This window comes from Oryctolagus cuniculus, chromosome 4 (genome assembly GCF_964237555.1).
Source record: "Oryctolagus cuniculus chromosome 4, mOryCun1.1, whole genome shotgun sequence".
In the NCBI taxonomy this organism is placed as follows: Eukaryota; Metazoa; Chordata; class Mammalia; order Lagomorpha; family Leporidae; genus Oryctolagus; species Oryctolagus cuniculus.
In genome coordinates, this window is record NC_091435.1 from 57,085,970 (window position 1) to 57,092,379 (window position 6,410).

At 37.3% G+C, this 6,410-nt stretch overlaps 1 pseudogene; it reads right to left on the reverse strand.

Moving 5' to 3' along the window:
* Positions 1–2,588: 2,588 nt before the first annotated feature.
* On the reverse strand, positions 2,589–3,908 carry LOC100349771 (nucleophosmin pseudogene; annotated as a pseudogene).
* Between the last annotated feature and the right edge of the window lie 2,502 nt (positions 3,909–6,410).

The window sequence follows — 6,410 nt, forward strand, 5'->3', positions numbered from 1 at the left end:
TCTTCCATTGCTTTCCCAAGCTACTGCAGAAAGCTGGATCAGAAGTGGAGCAGCCAGGACTTGAACCAGTGTCCATATGGGATGCTGGTATCACAAGCGGTGGCTTTACCCTCTATACCACAGTGCTGGCCCAAGGGTAAGTCATTTTTAAGATTAGGATAAAAAAAAACCATAGCTTCTGTAGTGGGTTCATGTGTGTTTCCCCTTCCCTCCATCTTCAAAGTCTTCAATCTTGGAGAACCCAGCTGACATATTGTGAATACTAAGTCAGCTACATGGAAGCTCCTGTGAAGGAAACAGAGGCATGTGATCAACAGTCATCAAGGAACTGAAGCCTGCTACAACCACATGAAGTAATTTGAAAGCACATTCTTCCCTAATCAAGGTTCAGGTGAGACTGCAGTCCTGACTGAAGTTTTGACTACAACCTCCTTAGATTCTTCAGGCAGACCACTCACCTAAGCTACTCATGAATTCCTAACCCATAGAAATCATGAACTAATAAATATTGTTTCAAGCAGCCAAACTTTGGGGCATTTTTTTATACAGCAATAAATAACCAAAACATCTATGATCTTTGCAAAATGTGTAAGGCTTGAGTTCATGGATTACTGAATCATTCTTAATTGAAATAGGACATCTCATTTTTTTCTGTTTCACTGAAACACAAGAGCATTTCAAAACATTCATGGAAATGGATTTAAAAGATATACTTATTTTGGTGCCAGAAATAATTGAAATCTGTACATACAAAGGGTCTTAAAGTTCCAGGAAAATGCATATTGTGATAAAAATATTCATGGATTTCAAGTATTTTTGCACAAAATACAAACATCTTTTAAATCATTTTTTATGAGCCTTTTGAAGTACCCACATAAATAACTTAGGCAAGTGTTACAGTTTGGATACTGTTTGAGTGTGTACTCCAAGGATGTGTTGGGAGTTTGGTCCCCAGTGTGGTGATGTGAGGGGTGTAGAGCTTCTGAGAGGTTAGGTGGAAATGATTAGATCATGGAGGGTGATGCCCCTGGAAGGGATTAATGTGGTTCTTACAAACTCTAGTTAGTTCCTTTGAGAGCTGGTTGTCAGGAAAAAGGGCAAGACTGGCCACTCTTAGTCTCTGGCTTCCTATCTTGCCCTGGCACCTCTCCCTCCATAATGCACACCTGGCATCAGACCATCTGCTGTGTTGTGATGTGGCCAGAAGGCCCTCATTGGAGCCAGAAGATACTGACACTATGATCTTGAACCTCCCGAACGGTGATAGACAAACCTCTTTCATTTATAATGTACCCAAGCATGGATATTTTGTTATAGCAATGGAAGGACAACTAACACAGTCAGGTATTACAATGAATGAAAATCTTAAGTGTACACATTTGAAGTAAATTACATGATAAACCATAGCTGTACTATTTTGTCATTTGAATCAGTTTGAATAGACTTTCTTCAGTAACTGATCTTTCATAGGCTGCTAGTTTAAAAAATCTTTATCAGAAATTACATCACTCATTGAACAGTGATGTGTAGCCTGTTCAGCCTTTGCCAACTTGTGCTCAAACTCATTCAATAGCTAAAAGTCAACTTTGCTCTTTTGTTACACAAACTTTCACTTAGTGATTTTAAAGAGCTTTCTCAACCAAGTAATATCTTAGTGTGATCTACCTGTCCAAAATGTTTCTACTTCTGTCTTACTAACTTTTTTTTGCCTGACTTGCCTCTGAACAATAAATGCACACTTTGTGTGTTTGTGTATGTGTGTGTGTGTGTATGTGCATGTGTGGTTCCTGTATGATCCACTGCAATCATACTGTCCTTTTCCTTTGAGTTCTTATTTATCTCAAAGCTTTTCTATTTCCTTTCATTCTTGATCCCAGTGTTATGTGGCTGAGCTCCATCCTTGTTTTATGTCTAGTGACTTAATATAAAGAATGCCAATACAGCCCAGTCCAGTAATGAAAACAATTATTTCTAAAATTAAATTTATATCACAATTATTTGTCATGGGTCAAAGATGAATTCCACTATAAAGGTGTTACAATGGAATTACAGAATGTTACAGTTGTCAGTGATCAGAAAAATCCAATTTCGTGTGAGTTTCTCATTTTACAGATGAGAATAATGAGACTCTCAGGACTGATTAGTGCCCTGTTAGGAACTGATGCCAAAACACTTTGATCTTGATTCACTGAAGTCTCCCTAACATCATGCTGCTGCTCTGATGATATTTTTAGGATACAATTACAGAGCTGATACTTTTCAAATTGAAATTTTATGCAATAGTCTTTCATATGTGCACAGTATTACATAGTTTTTAAACAACTTACCTTGATTATATATATATATATATATACACATACACACACACACTTAAAAGCATTATATATTCTTTTTTTTTTACTTTATTAAAATACTGAGTTTATTTTCACATCTGACCACTGCTACTACTCTGTCCTATCATAACATTCCATACATACTTAAAACCAAGCAAAGGGTGGAGTTCCATATTTAAAAACTAAACAGGCATTTTTGGCAATATAACCTGGACAACAATTATCAAACATGATAGGGAAAGTTCTCACTCTGCATTATAAAAGGGATAGCCAGATATAAACTTTACAGAAATGAAATAAGACAGAAAATTTTAACAAACTGTTTAAACTGTTTTCTTAATGAGACTTCCCCCATAGGGGCTGGCGCTGTGGCATAGCGGGTAAAGCCGCTGCCTGCAGTGCCGGCATCCCATATGGGCGCCGGTTTGAGACCAGGCTGCTCCACTTCCGATCTGGCTATCTGCTATGGCCTGGGAAAGCAGAAGATGGCCCAAGTCCTTGGGCCTCTGCACCCGGGTGGGAGACCCATAGGAGGCTCCTGGCTCCTGGCTTCGCATCGGCACAGCTCTGGCTGTTGTGGCCATCTGGGGAGTGAACCAGCGAATGGAAGGCCTCTCTCTCTCTCTCTCCCTCTCTCTTTCTCTCTCTCTTCCTCTCCTTCTCTCTGTGTGTAACTGTAACTTTCAAGTAAAATAAATAAATCTAAAAAGAAAAAAAAAAGAGACTTCCTCTACTGCCAAAGATCTTGAATGGCCTCCTGGTCAGTCGTTCAGAAGCAATTCTTCACATAATTAATAAATTTGGCTTCTACTTTGGAAAAAGAACTCCCATTTTCGATACTTGCTTGCAGTTTTGCTTTGTCTTCTACAGAGCTAGGTCCTTTTGGTGTTCTAGGAAGGATTCTTGACCTTTTGATCTTGGTGCTGATGGTTTTGAGTCTTTCCCACTCTGGTTTGATTTCTGTGCATTTTTGTCTGGGGTATCTTGTATAGATTTCTTCACTGAAGCTTTTGCTTCAGTTTCCTCACCATCAAAACCATCATCGTCGTCGTCATCATCATCATCATCATCATCATCGCCATCGTCGTCTTCATCATCTTCAGCAGCAAGGTTTACTTTTTCTGTGGTACCTTGCTGTCACCTGCAGAGCAGATCGTTTTCCAGATATACTTCATAGCTTCACGTCCTCCCCCTGTTCATCGGACCCTGCATCTTCCTCCCCAGCTACTAAGTGCTGTCCACTAATATGCACAGGCCCTGAACCACAGCTCAACCTTAAGACCACAGGTGGTGCTATTTCCAAGCCCCCAAGGAAATCCTTGGCTGCACAGACATTTCTAATGTTGTCAGTGCTACTTGAATTGGACGGCCTTCAGAATTCATTGTCTCTGCTTCAACAATGTGCAGTTCATCCTTTGCAACAGTGCCTAAACTGACCATTCTCAAAGATAACTGGTTCTCATTTTCATCATTGAACACTTTAAAGTGATGATCTTTGTCAGCCTTTAGTTCACAACCAAAAAGATAGTTCTGGGAATTCAGGATGCTCATGTCCATGTCCATCAAATCTTCCATGAGGCGGAGGAACGAATTTAGGTGGGAGAGAAGGCAGATGGAGATGAGACGCCCACTGCTGCAAAGAACAGAGATGCAGGGTGGAATCACACCAGTATAAATATTCTTTTTAATATCGTTTTTTTCTTAAGGGGAAGATTTTACTGAAATCCCCCTTTCTCTGAATCCACTTTGTGAAACACAATATTTTAAAAAGTTTTAGGTAGGCAAGTTCATTTCTGCCATTAGCTTCTTGCAGATTTTATTTTTTTCCCTGTAAATTTTCTTAGGATACTCTAAAACATTATACTGTAATGACTAAGACCAAAGTTACTTTCTGAAAATTGCCCATTGTTCTGTTACTCCATATTCAAGCAAATTTTAAGTTTACTGATTTAAATTTTATGAGGGATAGTTTTTGGAACTCTATGTTGGATTAACTTTGCTTTTTGATTTTTGAGGCAGCAACTCTACTAATGAATGGAGCTTGTCTTGCAGTATATGGTAGCTACCTATTAGGATTCGTAAAACTTAATGCTGAGGGCTTTCAGTAATGGATGATGTTTTAAAAGTCTATTAGTCTAGGGCTATGTACAAAAGCCGTACCCGGACATGTAAAGTAGAAAATTGAAACAATTTATATATTTTGATAATTCAAATAAATGTTCTAACATTTACCTGTATTACCTTGAATCTGCAAGAAAATGTGTTCTTGTATTTGAATCAGTCTGAAAACTGCCTCAGTGTTTTATTCCAATTTACATGTCCAGATGTAGCAGTTGGGTAATAATAATAGTGATGGCTTCCATTATGTTCCAGGCACCGTTGGGTGATTTTCATATATTATTTCTCACCCTCATGCCAACTCCACCAGCTATACATTGTTATTCCCATTTTACCCTTGAGGAAACTAAGCTCACAGAGGTTACAGGATTTATGAAGAGCTTGAAATAGTAATTTTCTTTGTAAAAATTGGGAGAGTGATGAAAGAAAGCAATACATGTTGTTAAGTCTGAGGAAATGAATAAATACTAGCAACATTATTTAACTGCTTGAAAAGACAAGATGTAAAATCCTAAATTCTTGGCTCTTCACCTAAAGTCTTTGCTCCTCTTGCTTGGCTATTGTATGATGGCGATTCTGGCTTTTGCCTCCTTTCTTTTGACTTTGATCATTCTTTCTGTACTTGTTTTTTCTTTTGTTTTTTAAGGGTTAATTTCATTTTGTAAATCTTCAAGTGACTAAGTTGGAACCAAAAGGATTTAAAAAGATTTAGCTTGATATAAAATGGCATATGTCAAAATACCAAGTTACATCCTCCTTCTAAAGCAATAATTTGCACAACCAAGCTATATTGAAATGCATTAACTTGCTACAATTTTGACAGAGGCAGTCTGTATGCACAAATCCCTCGAATACTGATGGGACTGTGATTATATTCTGAAAAAAGAAGAGTCTGAATACAAATTTTAGAGGGCCAGAGAGTGTTTAATGTCTCATTGTTTGTATCGAGATTCTAAATCACATTCAAGTTGATGACTCTGATCTTCATATCAATGCACAAATGGAACAGAAGATAAAAGCCAGGAAAGCTGTTTTCTGAGTGAAACACTGATTTTGTTCTCATGTTACCAGCAAGAGACCATTTGGGATATTTAAGCCTGAGGTTGAGTGCTTCGCATTTGTTAGAGCTCCTCAATATTTGAAATGGGTTTTCCCTTTAGGGAGCCCATCCATTTAGACAAGTGCTACATGAGATCAAAAGATGTGGGAAGAGGTATTTTACACACAGATTGAATTTTTTTGGCAAAATAACATAGCCTTTTTAGTACGACATTGTCTGTTCTCTACTGAGTGTCCTTTTTTTTAAAAAATAGTTGGAGTCTGTTTTCCAGTAAGTGTCAGGCTTTTTTTTTTTTTTTTTTTTTTTTCATGTGGCAAATGGCTAGCAGCCACCTGGAGATCATTTGAAATGAAAGCTTGTGTTATGGGATTTAGTTACTGAGTTCTAGTTTTGTTTTTTTTTTTTTTCTTCTTGGTTTATTAAATGTTGATCAAATTGCTTGTTATATTGAAATTATTCCTTTAATGTTTGTGCTATGTAAACTCGAGAAACACACATAGTAATATAAACTTGTATTTTTAAAAATTTTTGGCTGTCATGGTATTTTGTTAAAAATATCGTGGAACTACTAAAATGATCATGTTTGTAGCTTTTGTCCTTTCAATTGAAAGGAAGACAGTCACTAGCATCTTAAGTCTATTATTACCTTAAAGTAGTTTCAAGGAGGGACTTTGTTCTCAAATTGCTATTTTTAAGTATAAACAAAAGCCAATACAGCAATGAAAAGCAGTGATCACATTATATTTCCAAATGATGATGCTGATCCATTTTAGGCAAGCATTGTTTATTACTGTTTTAAACACAAATCTCTGGCTACGCTCAACCAATATGAGGAAGTGCCAAAAAGAATGGCACTGTGGGGAATGATTAAGAAGTGAAGAATGACTGGGAAAAGTGTT